The sequence below is a fragment of the Stegastes partitus genome, unplaced genomic scaffold (genome assembly GCF_000690725.1).
Source record: "Stegastes partitus isolate 25-593 unplaced genomic scaffold, Stegastes_partitus-1.0.2 Scaffold1793, whole genome shotgun sequence".
NCBI classification, from domain to species: domain Eukaryota; kingdom Metazoa; phylum Chordata; class Actinopteri; family Pomacentridae; genus Stegastes; species Stegastes partitus.
The window spans coordinates 45,527-68,256 of NW_007579524.1; the positions used below are offsets into that span (position 1 = coordinate 45,527).

The 22,730-nt window shown below is 42.4% G+C and overlaps 1 long non-coding RNA gene across 1 annotated transcript in view; it reads left to right on the forward strand.

The window, feature by feature from the left end:
• The first annotated feature begins 5,448 nt into the window (after positions 1-5,448).
• Positions 5,449-22,730, forward strand: part of LOC103372625 (uncharacterized) — a 53,052-nt gene continuing 35,770 nt past the window's right edge. Inside the window, exon 1 of the long non-coding RNA XR_521008.1 lies at positions 5,449-5,532. This is a non-coding gene — a long non-coding RNA (uncharacterized LOC103372625). The remainder of the gene's footprint in view (positions 5,533-22,730) is intronic.

Below are 22,730 nucleotides of genomic sequence, written 5' to 3' on the forward strand. Positions count from 1 at the left end.
ACATTACAGGTAGTGGGAGTTCTTAGTGCATTCTTTACAGTTGGCTTTGTAAAAGATAAAGAATAAAAGTAAGAGCAGCAGCAAAACAGAAGTTATATGCAAATATACATTATAAAAATAAAACAAGTAGACATTATAAAAAAGCACTCTGTATAAAAACATATGAAAATAATAAATACCCTGAGTAGGTAAGTAAAAAACTTAAAATGCATTGTTCCAAATGATTATGCACAACTGAGTTCCAAAAGATTTCATAGGTTGTAAAGACCTGAAAGTGGTCATTTGTTGAATGTGCAGCATGAGGAGGTCATATTTACTGAAATCAAAGCTGTTTCAGTCAAAAACATCTCAACAGGTCAAGTTACATTTTAACATAGAACCCTTATTTGATGGCAGCTTCACAATTTATACATCCATTGAACTTGTGAGTTTTTGGAGAGTTTCTGCTTGAATTTCTTTGCAGGATGTCAGAATAGCCTTTCAGAGCTGCTGTTTGGATGTAAACAGCCTCCCAGCCTCGTAGATCTTCTTCTTGGGGATTCTCCAAAGGTTCTCAGCAGGGTTCAGGTCAGAGAACAGCTAGCAACACAAGTGAATCAACAGTCATACTGCACATGGATTCATACACTGTCGTACATGGTTGGATAAACTGATAAGTGTTTTGTGAACCACTGATGACCTGTGTAGCATTCTGAGCACTCGTCTATAAACCATCCATCATCATCTCTACACCTTAATCCTCACCAGGGTCATGGGGGGCTGGAGTCTATCCCAGCTGACTCAGGGTGAAGGCAGGTTCACCTGGACAGGTAACCAGTCTGTTGTCTACAAACCAGTCAGTGTCAAACACAGGGAGATGCAGGTGATGACTGGTTTGTCAGGTAAAGTTATGTTATAAACACATATCTTGTGTGAAGCTTTGGGATTATATGACATACAAACCTGCAGTAATTTGCAATAACTGGGGCAGTCTTCTGTGATCCTAAGTGTGAATCTGCAGCGTCTGTCAAATGACCAAACACAACGATCAGGTGATAATGTTAGTCCTGCATCTCTGTACTTTGTTTTTGTTTTTTCATTTTCTTTGTTCTGCCTCTTTCCTGCTTGAGAATTCCAGAAGCTGCTTTGGCAATTAAAAAATGACAGATTCAGAGGATTCCCAGAAAGATGGAGCTCAAATCCACCAGAAGAGCAAAATCTCTGAGGATGATTAAATGGATGGCAGCGTGTGATGAGGAACGTTCTGCTCTCTGTCAGCCGGCTCCACAGTTATCATGTGGCAGCACATTCATATGATATCTGGAAATAATGTCAGTAAAGTCACGTAAAACACAGAGTTTGCTTCTCTTTAATTTCTAAATCACGTGAGTTCCCCACCTACCACTAGTCCTGTGTGAATATTGTTCAGGCTTCGGGGTTTGAAACAAACACATCTTCTAGTTTTAGTTTAAAAACCATTTAAATGTTTTATTGGTGACGAGGTTAAATGTAATGCAACAGTAGGTCACGTAAAGTCAGCAAACCGACTCCAGAGTGTCAGTTACAGAGAGATATCTCTCCAAAGCTTGCTGGGATGATAGCATGAGTCACCACAAGCACATGAGCAGCAGCCAGAACAAGTTCTCCTGCAGCAGAAAAACCCCTGAATGCACCTAAAAGTGTGTTTCATTGTTAATAAATGCATGTAGGGAGATGATTTTGTTGTTTCTCTATCAAAAGACCTGTCTTTAAAAAATCAAAACCAAGAAGTTTAAAAACAAAAAATGGCCGCTGAGGAGCATTTTGAGCCTTCGCCTGGCCGTGGGACTTCCTCATAGGCTGTGATGTTACGCTGTATTTCCTATTAGTCCCACCCAGCCTGAAAATCTGAGGAACTTCACAAAAATAACTTTTCTTTGGCAGGAAACGCACAAAACAACCTGAGTGAAACAAAAAAAGCTCCTCCACCTCCAACCCTGATATATTAGTGACAGAAGTGAAAAGACCTTTACTTTGTTTTTGGAAAACCTTAACATGCTAGCTTTGGTTTTAAGTGGTCCCAGCTGCTCCTTTCTTTTGACTCTAGGCCTCTCAGTGGGCCTGCTGCAGTAACAAAGGTGCCGCGCTGTCCCGGGGTCCTAAAACTTTATCATACACAGAACCCAGGATCAACGTGCCAGCATAGGCCGCTAAGCCCCTGTTTTAATAACCTCAAATATGCAGCAATTCATATGGATGTGGTTTACCCTATTTCTGATGGAAAACTACACCCTGACTCAGGAACCAAAACACTGATTCCATCAGCGCCGGCCGGGAGGCTCTGCCAAGGAAAGTGCACTGACTTTGAGTTTTGTTTCTGGTCACCAGTGAGCTGCTGCTGCTGCCGTTCTTGAAAAGGGTCTTTCAGAGGGGATTTGAGCAGCCATTTTCACATCAGGTCAAAATGTGCAACGCTGTCAGTTTGAGTTAGTTTACTGACGGTTTGTGCCTCGTCAGCAAGCTCGACGGTGTTTTTTCGAACACAGGTGAGATCCTCGAGGCCAAAACTCACACAAACTTTCATCCATGACGCTAAAACACAAACGCTTTGCCAAAAACATTCCCTCTCATCTCTTCTCCTCTCTGTCATCTGTTCTTCCCCTCTCCCTCCCTCTGGACTTTCTCCTGCTCACAACCTCCCTGAAATGACAGAAACATCCTCTGCAGGCTGAAGAAAACATCACTTTCCTCTCCTTCTTTAATTGGTTTTCGCTTCTGTTCCAGCCAGGTTGTAACTTTTAAATGCGATTTTTTTATTTTTTTTTCCTCCCGTGTTTGCTTCTGTTTCCAAAAGCAGATGTTGTAAGAAGCGTCGGAGCGCTCGTACGCGCAGCGTTCGGTAGCTCGGAGGGTGGAACTCTTTGGATTATCCTCTAAGCCCTCAAACAAAGCTGATAGCTGTGTAAACAAACTCGCCTTTTTTCACACTTGTTCCGTCTATTTGCTTTACTTTTTGGCCATGATACTGAAAATAAACAGCTCCGGGACCGCGTTGAGCTCTGCGTAGGATTTGTGATTTATCTGTCCATAAACTTTTGGCCCTCCTCAAAAATAGTAAACAAGGAACAATTTTAGTCTGGTAGCCGGCCAAGGCAAATGGTTATATTATGATAACAGGCCTATTTCCTGTAGTTAAGATTTTTGTTTAACATCAGGCCCTATTCTCAGCCTGCAACTGGCAGCGAGCGGTGGCCCAGTTTCGACACTCTTAACCTCTGCCTCAGCCATCCGACCAGATGTGGGTTCCCTTAAGCAAATTATTAGCAGTTCCTCGTACACACAGGTTCCCTACTAAGTGTTTCCAGCTCAGATTTGGCAGGACACCGCGGAGACATTCCAACGCAGCAACATCATATTTTCCCTTCAGCATAGCCATAGCAACTAATTATTTATCGTGAAAAAGAAGAAAAAAAAATCCATTTTCTACATCCAACTAATATGTTATGGTTGCTCATTATTTTCTGGACGGGGGATAAAGAAAAAGAAAGTGTTTTGTTTTTTCACGTTGAAGCGCTTTGAGAAGACGAATGTGTGTCTGAATGTGTGGAAGGAGACGAGAGGAGAGCGCGCTCTGTCATTAGTCACGCTTGTGTTTGCCTTTTGTGAAATAAAATGCCACACAAGAAACATTTTGATTACAACCCTCAGCGATCCCGTTCTGGTGCGCTCCAGCCATGAGCCAGTTATCTGAACACCGCGGAGGTATTTGGTCCATGTTGTTCCAGTTCAGGCTCCTCGTAAGTCGGTGTAATTATGTAATCTGTGTTCATCTCGTTGAACTTCAGTTAGTATTAGAGGATGTTTGATTGTGTGAGTTTATGATGAGCTGGAGTCACTTGTGGCTTCGTTGTGCCACCCAGTCACTGTGTACATAGTGTTCAGCCACCAACAACATTTTCAGTTTGTGAATTAGGATTCAGAAGGATGCTGGAGTGCTCCTATGTAGTAACACACAGGTCTTTAATGCTAATTAGCCACCTGGGCGTTCATATTACTGCTAACTTAGTCTGGATAAACTTACTTCACCTACCAGTTGACTCAATGAATTTAAGTTGGTGAATAGTGAATATCTTGTATTTTCACTGGCTGACGCTGACTTTATTCACCGTACAAGGCTAACTACATGAAAGTATGGCTGCTTCGGTACAGTGCTGCAATGTAACTAAGTAAAAATACTCAAGTAGTGTCGTGAAGGACAAACTCGAGGCACTTGGACTTGAGTTTTTCCATTTTGTGCAGCTTTATACTTCTGCTCGGCTGCATCTCAGAGGGAAACTTTTTACTCCGCTGATAATTTTAGTTACTTTTCCGATTTTTCGCACCTTTTCTTTACCACATGTCTCCAAATTTAGAGATTATAAGTTGGAATTTTTCTCCTTCTTCCTTGTCCCATCTCATATGTGATTGGTTGGCTCAAGAGGAGCAACGGTGATGCAATAACACAAATGGCAAAGACATGCCGATCCAAAACGGGTGTAAAATGGCAAAAAATGCATTTCCCTCAAGACATAATTGATAATGCAATTTAGAATGTAATGATTTTAAGATATCATGCTTTGGTTAAGTTTAGGAAACAAAATGATTTGGTTGGTTCTGGTTAAAATAAAACCATTTCACAAAATACTTGAAGCCTTCGAGGGCAATCACCTGTGAAAGCATCTACAGTCGTCCTCTAATGTCTTCATCCCCTTCTATTAAAGAAAAGGCAAAACTCACAACAGTCACTCAAATAACTAGAAACTGAAAAAAATAATAAAAAATAAAAATTTGCTAAATTATAATTTAGTAAAATAAGTTGTTGCTTTTGAATTGTGGTTGAAAAGAATAATTTAAAAAAAAAAGTGGACAAATCAGAGCCCTTTGCTGATGAGCAGTGGACCAGAATACCTGTCAAGGTGCAGAAGTCTGACTGAGAGTCACATGTCTTTTTTTTTTTTTTTTCTTTTACATATTTCTGTTGAACCACAATTCAAAAACAATGTCATGATTTTCATTAATTTTTTATTTATTATTACTTTTGTCAATTTCAACTTATTTCTGTGAATTTTTCCTTCTTTAATGGGAGGGTGTGAATAAATCTGAGGATGATTGTACGTAGCTGAGTTACAACAACAACCTCACATCATTGATCAGGTCCTGGAACACAGTGATGCCTTAAAATAATCATATAATCAGTTTGTTCTGATGTGTTTTCTGCTCAGGCGTCACTTTGTTTGTTTCTTATGAACCCCTATCAGACTCCATGAATACTGCTCAGGTTTGCATCTGAGCTACATAACAATCAAGTGTTCTCATGATGAGAGTAAAACCAGCATTAATCAGGTCAGTAGAAACAAGCTGCCATCTCTGTCTCTCCACAGGCGTCCAGTACGTCTGCTGACTGGGCTCTGTACCTGACCGGTGACCTTCTGCAGCACATAAACCACCTCCGTCCAATCCGTCCACCAGCTCTTTAGAATGTGAGCGCTGGCAGCGAGGGCAGCCGACGAATGCACAGCTAAGGAAATATTTACAGTAAGGGAACGCTCGCACACGGTGGTTGTGTCTCTCTCGGCTGAATTGATGCTGGTGGAAGGTGGTCGCTCTCCAGAGTGAACATAAACAGTCGGCTGGAGCGGGAGCTCGGCTGGTGCGAACGCCAAACTCCCCGACGCGTAAACACACATCGCTCAGCTTTGTGAGTTAAGTGGTCGTGTAATAGTCATGGCAACCGAACACGTCAGCACGCCGAAAGTGGTGTTTTAAGGTTGGGATGTGCTTCAGGACGCCGGTTAGCAGCTCTACCGTCTGACTGTGAAACACCAGGAAATAGGCTGCTTTAATTCTGAGCTGATAACTTTCAGATGTTCTTGGATTACTTCACTTCCATCAATCACTGCCGAGGTTGCAACCGATAATACAACGTTAAACTGTTTTTCATTCTGGATATAATTGACTGTTATTGTTTAGCTGTGTTATTGTAGGAATAGAGCTGCTGCAGAGACTTTCTCTCAGAGCACGAGAGAGGTGAAGACTTTCTCAGAAGATTTTCAGATTAATTAAACTAAAAACATGTTTCACTGCCAAATAATTAGTCAAATCTGCTCATTTTCAGCTAATAATGGGAATGAAGGCCTCGTGCTTGTTGGGTACTGAGAGAAGTGTGTGAAGCGCCAAGTGCTGAAAGAGAAATCATACGCTCAGTCAGACTTTCACCTCTGTTCTCAGTAATTAGGTTTGTAAGGCAGTGATTTGTTTTGTAAACTACGTCGGGATAGTGAACGTAATCACCGAGTTACACTGAAGGAGTGCTGCGCTTTTACGGCTGCTTTGTTGGAAAAGTCAGCTCCTGTCTGTTGGATCAAGGCCAGCTGCCGTGCTAATTGTAATTATGTTTTCCAGAAAATCAAACGACTGATTTTGTTTTTTAATGCACAAATTAAAAATTGGCAATAGAAATGAATTAATTCTGGACTTTTCCACTGTTAGATCAAAACCACAGTATTTTCCATAAGCGCTGTGTGGGACTAAAGATGAAAAAAGTTCTATCATGACTCACTACAAGCAGGAACTGTGTTGTGTTCTAGTAAAATCAATGCAGTATCAGCATATATGTAATACTGTTGAGTTTCTTCAGATACATTTATAAGCAGTTTTTCCTCATCGATTGGAAAAAAACCCCAAAACAATACATTTGGACAAACTGGTTGAATATTTGCAAATTACTAAGACATTGGATGACGTTTTATCCACTTACTATGATAGAGATTTTCTGATCTAAATGAATTAGGATGGATTTTATTTTGGTAAAGTTCTTACACAGCTGACTTCAGGTCCTCAACCTGAGGTTTTATAATGTACATATTTGGTTTCACTGCCAAAAGCTCAGGTGTTGAGTTGTTACTTGATTTAGAATAATAATCAATTCTTATCCTGGATTTGCAACCCAGTCTTCCAAAAAGATTACATTCCTGTACAAATAAACTGCATTTGTGTTTGAAAGTAAATGCATTTTTCTGTCCCCCAAAAGAGGTAAGACTGACTGTGGTGTAGTCGGGAAGGCTTTTAGTTTGAAAGAGACAGGAAGTTTGCATCAGGAGGCTGGATGGTGACAGAAACAGAACCTTCACCCAGAAGACGAGGATTTGAATCCTCAGTGGGGCCGTTATCCATAGACTTAAGTTTAATTTTCACTCGTTGTTTACTTTTGGTTTTGCTCACTTGTTGAATGGGTTTAGGTCAAAGTCATGCTTTGTGTCTTTACATTTAAAGCTTGGCTAAGTTTAGGAAACAACATTTCTTGGTTAATTTTCCTGCTCTGGGTTAAAATACTGCTCTTTCACAAAACATTTAAAGCTTATTCGGGTTATGAGTCCTCTCTGAAAGTGAAGCAGTAGTTTGAACTCCAAACACGAGTGGAACATTATTAGCATGATGTGCAGGACTGCTCGTGTGTCGTCTGAACAACTTCTCAACTGTTTTGGTCCACGGCACAAAAACACATCATCTTCACCATAAAGGCTGTAAAAGTGTCTGTTTTTCTGGCCTGTTCTGCACCACTTCCTTGCATCTGTGTCACGTGACTGGTGAATTTCATGTCACGTGATCTGTTAGTTTCCTCCACTTATGCATGGAGACGCTGATGCCACAGACAGGAAGATTCCCAAAGCTCAAACTGGGGCCTCCGCTCTTCTAATTGTGCTCTTAGCGACGACTTCCTGTGGGGACTCCGTGAGGGATGTTTGGTCTTGACTCTTCAGATGACCCCAAACCAGAAACCTCGGCGCTCATTCTTTTGGCTCGTGAAATATGTCTTGGACTCAAACCACTCCCCAGCGGATCATTAATACCGCGCTGTGTCTGTGCTGCCAGCGTTTGCTTTCAGACGTCGTCTTTTACAGGAAAACAGGCCGGGGTTAATGTAATCACAGCGCAGGAGGGTTTGTTCAGCTTGCTCTGCTTAAACCAGACCAAATGTTGGCCCTCGTTTCATGTTGTTGTTTGAATTATCCAATCCAGCTTTTGTTTGCATAGAGGTGTATCAAGCCCGAGAAATTGTCTGTTTTGTACCGTTTTCCTGGTTCTCTGAGTTTTCTGAAGTTTTGCAGGAAGACTCCCCGCGCAGTCAATCATCCGGCTCCTGCTCGATGCCCTCGTTTGCTCTGAGAACACAGAGGAGCCCCCAAAGCTCAGAGATAGATTTTCTTAGTCAGGTTGTATTTACATTTGAAATTGTTCAGAGCGCCGCAGCTCGTCTCGGCGGCTGCCAGGAGTGTACACTGTTTAATCTAGAGACACCAGATAAATCAGACAGTCTGGACAACCACGCTGAGCAGGATCAGAACCGCATCTATCAAACGGACAGCTCAGGACGAGGCAATAAAAGTTTGTTTATGCTCCTGTTAAAGCAAAAGTCACATCAGTGTTATAGGAAAAAAGTTCAGTGATTGAATGAGAGTAAGAGGGAGAGACGAGACAATCCTCTCAACAGGCTTCAGCTGGAGGTTTGATAAAAACGTCTGTTTGAATGATCAGAAGTAAGAGAATGAAGGTATCAGTGATATGAGTGAGGCGACACGTATTTTACTGCTTCACCAATCTCTAGATATGCAGATAGTTTTGTTTTTATTCGTCCTGCTTGTTGGAAATCTGTCTTGATGATTTTTGCTGCTGCCTCGAAACAGTGAACGTGAATTAAATGCAAAAAAACGTCACAATATTGAGCAAATTCTTCAAAACGAGGACCTCGCTTTGATCCACGGACGAGGCTGTGAGCAGTTTTCAGGGCTTCTATCTGAAGTACCGCATGTAGTTTGATTCATTTAGTCCAGAGGAAAGGAAAAAATAACACCTCCTTTGGTTCAGCTCATGTTCACGATGACTTCTAATAAACAGAACGTCTAAAGCCCAGAACCCACCGGTGGCTTTGAAAGGCGAGTTATCTTTCAAGAAATGGCCAAAATGAAACCGTTTGTCAGAACCAGGACCCATACAAACAGGAAGACTTGTTGGATTTTCAACTTTCTGGAGGTTCTGAAACTAATAACCTGTGACTCATAAGAAAACTGAACCAATCTGAGATTAGAATCACAATATTTAATCAAAATCACGTTATCCTTCATGTCTTGTTTTTTTTTTTTTACTGTTTGTTCTATAAAAACTAAAACATTCTGTGCTTCTCAGTGCACCCAGGGAGCCTTTAGTGACGGAGCTGCAACCAACAGTCATGTAGAGAAAATTAATTGACTTTTCAGCTGAACTGCGTTTATACAGAGAAGGTAGATAAACACAGAAACAAATATATATGTAATCAAATATGTAAAGTATGTAGAGTCACATTTGTTAACAGTACAGTCATGACTCGATAATCGACCCTTAACAATCCTAAACCTGCTATCCGACAGGTTTTTAGGAAAAACCAACAGAACCCATAAAAACAGCCTTAACATAGTGACAGCCTTGGATTGTGACTCCGACATGACATTTAATGTCACCAATCAGGATGACGGCGTATTATCTGACTGAACAATCCCACAGATTGGCTACGTTCACACTGCAGGACTTGATGCTCAATGAGGATTTCTTTGTGACTTCCTTCACGTTTCCACTTCAATGCGACTTGTATGTGATCTGCTGTGTGAACTTCATACGAGCCAAAAGTGTCCCGCATGCGCAGAAGAGGACACGACGACGTCACACGCAGCGAGCGTGCTCAGTGTTTATGGAAGTAAACATGGATGGTAACGGTGGAGCGTATCTGCCACTCCCCCGCCGCCACCGATGGAGGAAACAGAAGTGTGAGCGCTAACTAAACTAGCATCAGCAGCCAAGTACTGCCTGTGTGTTCTGGACACTTCCACCCCGTCAGAGCGCTGCCCCGGGGTGGAAGTGTCCCCCGACCGCACAGAACATTCTGATGTTCATCATTAATTGGGCCTGAACATCCAGAGAGCAGAAAGTTCTACTGGGACCAGCCCTACTAGTTATTATAACAACTATGAACAATAATGAACAACTAATGAGCCTTCCAGCATCAAGCCCTCCTCGTATCTGGACCTCCGTCTGGACAATCCGACAGCCTTGATATCCGACATAGAAGAAGGTTTTACATTTAGTGTCGGGTTATCGAGTCACGACTGTGTTGGTAATATCTCTGGTATATGTATGCGTTTTTTTTTTTTCCATTTTTGAGTACAAATAAATAATCGAATTAATGTAACTTTAATTTTTTGGTTTTTATATGTAATTCATGGCAATTTATTGTGTCATAAAATACACACGACATCTTTAGTCCTCTTTACTTGTAGCCATGGCTGAACTGTTTCTGTAGCAGTGCAGGAAAAAAATGTAAACAGGAGCAAAAACAAAAAGCCAAGAAACTGCCTTGGGTTCAAAAGGTTCACCAAGAGCTTAAATAAAAAACTCACTGGTGTGAAGTCACATTAAGTCATTAACTTCTCTGTAGTCACAAAATACTAGAGTTTTAATGAAGTGTTAAAACATGCAGGGAAGTCATGATGCTTCCCAGAACTCTGCACTCTCTGTAAAGCAGCTACTGATTGGTTCAGACATGCTGTTCCGTTATCGCACCGAACATCAATCTAGATAGCGACGCAAGACCGTTTCTTTATTGAAATTCCATCCTACATCCCTCTATCTCCTGCAGTCACAGAGAAAGCCCAAGTCAGGACCATTTGTTATACAGGTTTTGTTTTTCTCTCTCTCCCTTTAATCACAGAATACCTGGAGTTTATTCAGGGCAGGGACACGGAAAACAGTCGATAATACACCAGCAACAGTTTTGACTACCAGACCGGACCACCTCTTAGTATTAAGTGTTGCTCGGCACTCCGGCAATCTGTCCGACGGAACAACGGAGCTTTATTTAGAGTGTTGCAGGTGGATTCGATGATAAGGTTTCTAAATCTGGTGCGGCTGTTTGTGTTGCTGCAGAGATAAGTCGTCCTCTGTGAAATTCAGCGGTTTGTTTCTGGAACGGCTTCAAGGTCTGCTGCCCGTCCTGTGCGCTTATCGACAGAACGCTGAGCTACTCCCGACTTTGTAAATGTTGCAGGAGACTCCTTTGTGTCGAAGCGAACACGCGGCGCTTCGATTGCTTTGATTCAGGCCGAATCTGTCCCCTTCTTCTTGACAATTTTATGTTGCTTCTAGTAGCTGTTATGGTTCTAGAAATGAGCTCTCCATTGGCATTTATTTCCAACACAAATATGTGCAGAAATCTAAGAAGTAGCTGATAATTAGTGTCGGTCATTTTCAGAAACTTTGCATCAGCACGGCCAGATATTCTGTTTTGTTTAGAGTCCAAATGTATTTATCTTTGTTTAACAAAACATCCATAACCGGAGAGTGATGTGTAATTATTTCATCAAATTGATTTTAATGCTTCCAAATGATGACTTTTCATCTGTCGTGTTCCGTCTTTCTCATTTATTTGCTCCGTCGGCTGTCAGATGACAAGATATCAACTCAAAACGTCTCGTTTTCAGCCCAAAAGACACGGAGATATAATTTATCGTCATAAAAGACTGAGGGGAAAGTGGCGCCAGAACATTTGCTGATTGCTTTTCTCATTGATTAATTGACTAATTGTTCAGTTTAAACAAATGGATGCTGCAAAATTGCGTCATTATTTTAATTGAAGTCAGCCTTCAGGAACTGAGCAGACGTGAGCTGCCTTCAGACTTCAAACCAAGACGAATGGGAGGAAACAATCAGGAATAACATAAATAATGAGCAATAGCCTAAAATAAATTGACATCTGAAGGACTTCTCCCATTTCCCGATGCTCCATCTGCACCATCAAAGAACACAGCGAGAGTCCCATATTTTCCATGACTGCAGCCGTCATCTCTGGGGATCAATTATTTTTCATGTGCTCCCATGACCTGAAAGCAAAGGAATTACGTTCAGGCTAAAATGTCCATAAAAAAAAGAAAAGGCGGGCCTTTGATGGATTCAAAATGTGAATATTTGACTTTTGCATGTGAATAAACATGCGTGTGGTTGTTTTAAGCAGACTCTGTGCATGTGTCGAGGTGTTAATGTCATCACGACGTGAGGAAAGGCTTCTTATTTATTTAAAACCTTTCTTTCCTGGCCTGCTTTTTCTCTCTCCGACGCTGTGGAGATACCGAGCAACCCCGGGACCACCCGAGCCCTGGCTCTCGCTCACAGGTGGGAATCTAGTGTTTCAGCTTAAGTTAAGAGTGATTATTGTGTCTCGAAACAACCCTGTCTGCACACTAGCATGTCAAATAAAGCTCTGAAGAGGGTGAAAATAGCCAGCGATGTAGCAATGCAGCGGATCCCGAGGCCACAGCCGCCTGGCCGCCCGCCTGCCGCTTGATGTTTAACAAGCCGGTCATTTAAACACCGCTAATAAAACATCTCCTGCTGGGGGGATAGGCTCTTCATAAACCCTCGCCTCACAATGCTCAGTGCATGTTTCCCTCTGCAGCCGTCCCCTTCGCTCCTCCTGGCCGGTGAGAATCCAAACAGGCACTTATGCAGGCGTCATGTTTTTAACTATAATTGGAGTGATAAAAGTGAAACAGCCGCCATATTATAGCCGCTGTAACTCATGTCCAGGCTCAGGTAACGCACAGACGGACTTGCATACCGTTCTCTGAGTTACGTTCTGGTACGGCGAGGCGAGGAAAACATTTATTAGCTTGTTTTTTTTATTGTAAACAGAGAGAAAAGAGAGAGACATTATATGAGTTGAATCAATAGCTGCTGAGCATGAGATGAGAAGATTGGTAGCACAATACAGGTATGTCTGTATTTAATCTGTATAAAAACCAAAACAACTCATGTGTTTAGCCTGATTATATGGTGGACTAACTCTTAGCAAAGTGCAGTCATCTCCAGAGTACAGATGATTATTGTCATTGATTGATCTGTTCATTGTTTTTTAAAATGTGAAACTTGTGACAAATCTGTTTTTCCCCCCAAGATGACCTTCTTCTCTTGACGTCTTGTCTCATCTACGACCAGAGATATTCAGTTTCAGAGAAGTACAGAAACCAGAAGACGTTCAAATTTAAGACGCCAGAATTGAAGAATTTGGACAGTTTTTCTTTATAAAGGATCAACGAATCGATTCATTGACGACAGAGTGGTGTTGATCTGTTCATCCAGATCTCAGCAAGAAACACAAAAGCGTGTTTCCCAAAATATTATTTCACTGCCTGATCCGTTAGGTGGACTACTACTAGTTTACAAACCATTAATCAGAACATTTTTTGGAGGTCTCGTTTCGACCCAGTGTTGAGTTTAAACTAGATAGACATAAATACATAGAAATAAAAGACATCTGGACAGGTGCACTCTGTGAAAACCTTTTATTCTTCACGTGAAATCCATCAGTGACTAACATATTAGTTATCCGCCAAAACTGGGACATAAATAAATGATGTAATCTCATTTTTAGAGACCGTCTGATGTCACCTGAAATCCTGCAGTCGTTCCACAGGGCAGTTTAGTCTCGTTTTTATTTTTTCCCAGAGCTGTCACACAAGACAAACATGAGAAAAGTTAGAAGCAATCAGAAGGATTTGGCAGAAGACCGATAACATTCCTGTGAGTTTCTGGGGTCCAGGACTCATGGGGTTGATCTCCCTGAGAGACAGCAGGTCTGGGTCACGTCCAGGCCAGCGAGGGAGCTTTCTCCTTTATCACTTTCAGCCCGTAATATCGGTTTCACCCTACTGGGGCTCCAGAGCCGGTTCTGTACGGGTTGATTTAGGACCCTGTGATTCACAGTATTGCGTAGTAAGACTTCATTGACGTCAGATCAGGTTTTGGTATTGAATAAAGACTTATGGTGCAAGATGTTTAAAGTGGCGGTCCTGAAGATGCCCATTTTACCACTTTAAGTATTTTTTGATGAAGTCATGGACTAAATATAAAGGTGGACTTTTTTTTTTTTTATGCCAGCTGTGGGTTTCCTGATTTTTCTTTTTAAACTCAGTGTGACCCGACCTGGCCTAAAGCCTGGCTAGTCCAAAAATGGCAGAGATGTGGAATATAAGGAGAGCTGAGACAGGCCATTGTTTGTCCTATGATGGGTTTTTGAGGGACAGGTCTAACCATAACCATAAAAAACGCTGATCTCTGTTTAAGGCCTTAAATTAGCTGTAGAGGTGAAAACAGTTTTAGTAGCAGGCTGTCAACATGTTTATCTCTACTGTAAAGTTGAGCATTTTAACATGGGAGTCAATGAGGATTGACTCACTTTTGGTGCCGGCCTCTAGTGGTCATCCAAGGAACTGCAGGTTCTGGCTCCAGAGGTCACCACTTGGATCCAGTGTCACTGACTGAATATTTAAGTCTTTCTCAGTGAACTTTACAAACTTTTTGGGTTTCTTTTTTGCCCAGATTTTCCCTCTAAATCCTACAGAACAGTAAAAAAGTTGAATGTCACTCACAGGAAAGTGTACAGGCACGTATATAAACTTAATTCATGTCAGTCAGCCAAGCAGTGACTTACTCTTTAGCTTTTTTAGCAATTTGAGCATTCCAGTGTGTCATAATTTGAACTTTTTTTGTATGATAAATGCCACTGCAACATGGGAAAAGTCCTTTAGATGCCAAATTTCTTTCTACAAATACACATAACTGTTGACTTATTTAGAATCAGAAAACTTAAAACTACTTTAATCCATTTCATAGCTACAAATGAAAACTGAATGAAGCTGTCCTTTTAAAGGGAGCGACCTTTTTCCAAACTTTCAGAAACCGTTTCCTCTTCACGGACTGGCCTGGAATAAACTTCATGCAACATTCCTGTTTAGCCAAAATTACTGGTATCATTAGAGCGAGGCCTCGAGAGGCCTGAAAGCCCCTGGGGCAGCGAGAGGGGGGCAGGAGAGAGGCTTTATTGGGGAGGGGGGTCATTCCTAATATTAGGTTTCCTTTGGTTCAGATGCCAAAGTTCTGCAGTCATCACAAACCTGCAGTCTTTGGACAAAAGCGGGTTTCCAATTGTTCCAGAACTTGCAGGACTCCGGTATCGGCCGACACCTCGAGCCTCGAGGCGCTCGGCTTTCTGAAACTGAAACTGCAGATGAGTGGAGTAAAAACGCTGATCTCTGTTTGAGAAATCACACAAAGCAGCCCAGGAGGGTGTTGGACAGATAAAAAAAAAAAGGTCACCTGGACGTGCACAAGTTTAAAAACACAAGATAAAAACTCTGACAGTGGTTTTGTTTATTTTTTTAAAGACATATGTGGGTATTTCAGAAATGGCGATCGTGTTGCAGAGCGCTGGAGCCCCCATCTGCTGCTGGACCCCTACCATCATATAGCCAAGCTGCAGCTGCATCCTCCCTCCCTCCCTCTCAAACACATGCACACTCCTCCTCTTGCTTTCTCTCACCAGCTGTCACCGCCAGAAGCGAAGGTATCTTGTTTCCCTTCAAGTATTTGGCCCTCGCTTAGGAATCACAAATGTGAATTAACATAGATGCAGGAAATTCTCCCGTCTTACCACTCCCCTAAACACATAGCAGCAGATCATAAAGAGGCGACGCTCTGAGACGGGTTGAATCGCTCTCAGGTAGCCCATTTTCTCTATTTTCTCTTTATTGTCAGCAAATCCCACAAAAAGAGCAAAACCGGCGAGCGATTAATCCCAGCAACTGGTATGATGTATGTAGCCAAAGCCTGAGCTTATTACTCTGCGCCACAGAGCTTTACTGTTGTCCAAAAACCATTAAAAGCACATCAGTCACCCACACCTTTGCACTGGTTGACATGTTCCTTCATTACGAGCAACATGGGCACTGAAGTTTATTTCCCTGCCGTCATAAATACTAAATCCGTATTGATCCACCGCTGAAAATAGACCCTAAAAAAAAACTTTTATGAGAGAAACTCTTTTTGAAATCTGCTGTCAGTGTCCCGCTGTTTCAAGCAGCTGCAGTGAATATTTTTGATTTGTGAAGCTGGGCGTCCCGGCCCCTGTTAGGGATCTCCTCTGATTAATATGTTAATGTGAAACCTAACCTGCGGTTCATGCCGGCAGCCGGAGCTACATCCTCAATCTGTGTGTGCGTCTGTGATGGATGCAGGCGGTGGATCGGCGGTGGAGGCGGCTCCATGCGGGTGTGCAGCTGCTGGTAGACTGAAGTTACAGGTTGAAAGAGTCACAGGCTGCAGGAGAAGAAGCTACAGCGTGTTCAAAGAAGAAGCCTCCTTTGTGGTGTATTAAGGTTGCATGAAGTATTGAAAGGCAACGGCTCCACGCAGACACTTAGATCTGAATCTGTCAGATTCGGTGGAGGTACAGAAACTCCAGCAGGCTTTGCCGCTGCCCTTCTGTCTCCAGTCACTTAAAAGGAGTCTCGAATTCCCAGCTCCAAGCCAACTCCTTTACTTACTGCATCTGCTATGACTTGTTATTTGTACCGTGGGACGTTGGCTCATTCTAATAACATGTGATAAAGGACTACACAATCATTGGGCACGTGAGGATTCTGAGCCGCCATCTCTTCTATGCACATTTTTCCAACTCTGAACCATATAAACTTCTTGGATTTATGTCTTTGCAGATGTTTGTAATGAGGGCGGATGGGACGGAAAATGATTAACACCTTGGATTTCTCAAAGGTTTTGTTGAAACATGAAGTAAGTGTGAACTTAGATGGACCAGATTGACGGCTGGATCACTTCCAGTCAGACCTAGTTCGATGTTTTTGGGTTGAAGATGGACTAAAAACTCCCAAACCTGCTGCCAGTTTCAGGAAAATACTTTCTTTAAGTAGTAGAAAAGTTGCATGTATCCAAGTACTCCACTGCCTGGCAGCCAGCAAAGCCCTTCAACATGACTGAATATTAATGTGACCCCCTTCCTCACCTGATTTAAGTCCCACTGAGACCTCGTGGGCTCTTCTCAAAACAGGACTCCTCTTTGTTTTGTGGTTCAGCCAAAAACAAAACTCAGCTCCTGTTTGTTAAACTTCAGGTTTGAGGTTCAGTAAGTTTGGATTTGTTGGGTTCCTCTGTTTAAAAATCGTAAGGTCTTCACCTTTCTATGTGAAGTGCTGTGAGATGACAGATGTTGTGAACTGGATTGACTGAGATCACTGTGCTGCTCAACAACAAAATGAATCCTGCAGGAGATGCTTTGCTCGTCCTTTTCAGACACGAGATACGTAACGTCGGTGATGTCATCAATCTGTTAACGTGTCCATCAAGCTGCCTACAGTGACTAATAGCTTGTTTTATTGATGATCAGAAAACTCAGTGCATTTGTGATGATAAACTTCTTCACCAACTATAAATTGCGGCTGTGAAGGAGCTCAGGACTCAACAAGATGGCTGCCTTAGACCCTGATCGATCCTCTTTTGTTTCTGGTTTCAGGATGATTTATGGTTCTGAGTAACTGGTGAAGCTACCGTCGTTAAGCCGCGCACAACTCTCTCACTTTGGAAGACTTTGGAAATGATCCTGCTGGCATGTAATAAACTTCAAAGAAAGCCTCCTCCAAACAGCTGGAAGCAGCAAACCCAACATAAACTCCTGTTAACATGTTTTAAAAACGTGGATCCGTTACGATGAGCCTCAACAGTCTGACCTGGACGCCGTCAGCTTATGTTTTGTAATAGATGTGAAAATGTGTCGGGCAAAGCGACTGCAAACTGCATCTTTTCTGCTCTCTGTCATGTTTTCTGACACATGTTGGTGCTGAAATGTGGACGGAGCCTTGCTCAGATCACTTCACACGACTCAGAGTGTGTCCGTTGCTTATCTGTTAATGTGACAGCAAACAGTTCACACGTGTGTTGAAACTGATCTGGAAGCGACCATGTAAGAATACCATTGTGACTTTTGCAGAGAAGTGACCAGAGACATGAACCCAACTCTTTCCAATACCCCGAGGTTATTGCAAAGGACTTCAATGAGTGTAAACGTTGTGTGTTGTTGGATGAGACCTCACCCTGATGGTAGGAGGTATTTGTTATGTTGAGCTATATGTTGTGCAAGAGCTGCTGAAGATCTGACGTCATCATCTGTCCTTTAAGGAAAAGTTCAATCCACCCATCACACCCAAACCACAAGATTACACCGTTTGGAAAACTATAACTCCATCTGCCAGGAAACCACTTAAGCTTAAAGGTAGTTCTGACCTGCGGAGAATCCAGAACCGATCAGAGCTCCTGCTGTTCCTCTCAGCTTTAAAAGAGCAAGAACTTTGCCTGTGGAAATTTGAGAACGGTTCAACTTCTTAATGTAGTTTTCCTCTCCAGGATCCCACGACCGTGTAGTGACGTTACAGCTCAGCATCGGCACCGTCAGGGGTGCTGGAGGTGTTCTTCTCACAGAGTGCGAGCGATGTAATGGTGCGATTTGGTGCCGCGCTGTCTGCACGCTGCTATATGTGTGTGAGCGCGCTGTGTTTTCCTTGTAATTTGCTGAACATCTAAAGCAAATGGCGTTCTCATAGCTGCTCAGATTGTAATCTCAGCAGCATGGTGAGGGCATTACTGTAAAGCGCTGGTGTTTTAAGGGCAGCGCAGCAGATTACAAGAAGCCAGATACTGCATGTTGTCAAAGGAGCAGCATTACCTAAATTACCACTCACCATAATTGGCTGCAATTTAATGTACTTTCGGTAGTAGGTTTTGTTTTCGTGCACATTTTTAGATGGAGCAGCAACCAGCTCTGGCTGTTCGAAGGACCCGAGCTCAGCGCTGCACTTCTGTTTTCATCGTGAGAACCTTCACGCTCAGGGTTGTTGTTTGGAAGCTGTGTTCAAAGAGTGTTTGAGAGATGAGACAATGATCTATTCCTATCACATTGTTAAACACGATGGGCTTTTGGAGGTCACAGGTTCGTCCGTTCCGTCATCGAGAGGCTTCTTGTTTCTATTTTGTTAAAGATTTGATGTGAATGCAAGAGAGGCTGATGCAACGAGAGAGAGTCGAACCTTGTGCTGGTCCCTGCTGTAGCCGAAGTTCTCCCTGAACAGGCCCCTCAGCTAATTTGATCCAAGCAGGAGAGAAAAGCAGACACGAATCTGCCCGTTAAAGTCGAACCGAGAAGCGTTCGCTGCAACTTTATGGACACAATAGTTTTTACACTTGTTAAAACGGACTCCAATTACTGGAATATCTCGCCATAAAAACGCCCGTACTCCGCTTTATAGACCAAAAATATTGAAACTGACTTTTTGTTTTTTATGGCCGTAGCTCGAGATGATTAGAAAATATGGAACGAGCTAATTTCCCGACATTTCTGTTGACGTACGGAAAAAAGAAATAAAAGCAAGTTTTAATGCGCGCGTGGTTTAGGTTTGGAATTTTCCTCACGATTACAGTGACAGCGACACATTTATCTTGGAATATTTTCATGTTGACCGAAATGTGTACCGTGCCTATCTGCACATCAAAACCAGGCCCCGGAGTCGATGCCAGAAGTTCCCTCGCAAATGAGTCCCATATGGTTTCAACTAAAACAACTCCTTGGCCTCGTCTGAATTTATACAAAACTGCTGCATGGTTGTGGACTCCACAGTAGTTTGACTACATGCTTGTTTAAACGTGTTTGTCTTAGCGTTACCACCTCCGCAACAAAGTCATCTTTCACATAATTTTGTTGTTTTTATGCAAAACGCAGCGTGTTCCTTTAGCAGTTCTTTATTCTCTTTGGCAGTTTGTGTGATAATTGGAGCTCAGTCTGTCTCTGCCGGAGAGTTTTCCTCCCGTCAGAGTTTCAAGTTTGTTGCACCGGTTAAACAATGGCAACTAGCTGTAGTATATGGAGTTATTATGTGGTTGACCAAACACTAATTTATATGTTCTGTTGCAGCAAACTTATTCCATGTTCCTCCAAAAAAAAAAAGATAATTGACCGAGTTGAGCTAACTTTCTCAGGCTCATGTTTTATGCATCAGTGCTTGCTGCCTGTCTGCTTTTGTCATTGATACTGAGCATGGCCTGCTGTGCTCTGCCTGGAATGGCAAGAAGGCTTGAGTTTCCTTCCAGCACATCCCCAGCCCATTACCCAGAGGGCCGCACAGCTCATTCCATGGCCTAAACAAGATCTTGGAGCGCCTGTGCTGGTTTGTGTATATTGTGTTGTATGTGACTGATCCCGGCCTAAGAGAGAGAGAGAACGCTGCAGCGTCATTTACTCGCCGAAAAATACGTCGGCGTGTACTGATGCCACGAACGTATAGGCGTGAGCAAACCGTCTGTTTTTTTGCAAGTTGTATCTGTCCTTTTATTCGTGTGGGACAGTGACAGAAAAGGTATTTTGATGCTTTGCTGAATTAGAATTAGCAAATCCACTGTTTTAAATTCCTCAGCTGGAAGAAAAACCTTTAAAATCACAGGTAGAATAAAAAGTTTTTAGCTAAATGTAGGCCGCAGATGAGAATAATAGAGCTCATTATGGCCCCTGTCGTTGTTATCGTGCTATATTTGTACTTTTTTAGTATTAGTATAACTGATGAATTAAGATGTGGGCAAGATTTTAAGATTGGAGCTGGTCAAGGTGGACTTAACTACTTTATATACTGTTGGGTAGTTTTATATAAAGCTATGAATCTTATGTATATAATCATCTTAGAATTAAATGAAACATTCACACATATATACTGTGTAATGTTAGCAGTAGCTATTGAATTCCAGTGAGTTTGGTGGAGTAAAAAGTAGAATATTTCCCAGTGAAATGCAGTGGAGTTGAAGTATCAGAACACGTAGAGGTCAAGTAAAGTCCAAGTATGTTAAAAGTACAATACTTGAGCTGCTCTGCTGCCTCCTCCTCCACTAGCAAAGCATGTCTTTATAATTGAGCATATATATATATATATATATGTGAGTGTGAACGCTCTGTGTGCGCAGACGTGCCAGCCCTGGTAAAATTAGAACGTCATACTGAGTGCTGAGTGAAACGCTGAGAGCAGGGCAGCGCTGCAGGAATTTTGGAAATGACATGGCCTATATGTCATGAGGTGCAGCTGCTCCTGTCAGGTAGGGGAGCTGCTCGGTAGGGGAACTGGAAGATGTGTAAATCAGGTCCTGCTTGTCCCCAAACTCCAACCAGAGACTCGAGCGAAGCCTGATGGAAAAATCAGGCCACAGAAGGAATCCTTTGGACTCTGAAAGCTTCACTCGGGGAGGTTTGTCCTCAGGATGCCCATGAAACTGGACTGAATTTCAGCTTTGTGTTCAGACAGCAGTAGTGAGGCTGGCATCACGATGTGGAGAGCGTTTAGTAGATTCTTATTTATGTGAGCGTGCTGATGTTTAACATCTGCAACGGAATGAATTTAAATACTCTGCACTTAATTGTGATTCTTTTCCAAGATGCCTGCACGACATTTCCTACATTTAGGAAAGCTCAGCTGCCAAATGTTCCTCATGCTCCATTTTATTTTGACATGAAAATGCAAATGCATGCACATGCACAAAAACACTTCCTGAGCACGTGGAGACCAGGTTATCTCAAGTTCAAAGCACAGCCTGACTGTCTTTCTTCCTTTGCGAAGAGGTTCACTAAACCCTGGAAAAGGCTTTTATGATAAGACCCGAGTGTGCTGAATAATTTGATCTCTAATAATCAAGGCCCAGACGTGCCGACCTTTTCTGTGTGGGGAGCAAACGTCTGCTCGGCTGAAGTAAAGCACCACTCATTATAAACTTTACACCGTTCGGCGTTTGGCTGGTGGAATATTTGAGATGGATCAGTTTTCTGAGAAATATTTACTAAAAATCATCGAGCTGAATGATGTTTGGAATCAGTTTAGGTGATGCAGTTCTTCCCGTTAGCGATCTGGTGGTCCAGGACGTTAGCGGCGGTGCCCTGGAACCTTCATCAAATCAAGAACCAAAACCACCCATGAACTCTGTCTAAACATGACTCACCGCCGTCTGTTTTTGCTCCTTCAGCAGGCGGGAAGACACAAATTTGAATTCTAACTGTTGCACTCCGGCCCGTTTCAGAGCTCAGAGCCCGTTTCATGTACCAGATTACACTGATTACACTTTTTTTTTTTTTATCAGTCTGCATACTTCTGATAAACAAAACAAAAAATGGTCGCGACATGCCAGATCTGTCAAAACACGTCTGAGGTTGAAGGGATTTCAGATGTTACATTACAACACCTCTGGAAAGAACATTTGATGCCAGCTACAGATAATATCACTTTAGTTTTTTTTTCTTTTCTTTATCATGTGTTTGTGGGTTGACCTGCACTGACAGACAGGAAAAGTGTTTTGGCTTTATGTGGCCAGCAGAGCATTTAACTCGACAGGAGAGTCGAGGAACTGAAAATACAAAGAGAAGCAGAGCAGACGGATAGATGGCGGGTCTTGGAACGTCATTTTAGCCTTTGTGTGGGTTGCTGTTGGGCTTGGATCATATGTGTCAATAGGTCCTGCAGTACACTCCTATCATATGACTTCAAACTAGAAAACAATTGTCAAAATCTAGTTATCAGAGCTAAAAATCTGCACTTCCACGGAGCTCTGAGGAACCTTTTTAGCAAGTTAGTGACTAGCTGGTGAACACAGTGAAGAATTCAGCAGCTCAAGAGCCAAAAGGAGAGCGAATAGCGAACTTAATTTCATAAGGTTGCAACACAAGTTTTAAAAAAAGCGATTCTCTCATCCTGCTGCTCCCTGCGGCGACAGTGTCAAACCAACACTGCATGAAATGAATACATACTGTGTTGTATTATATTCTATTGTAATATTATACTCAT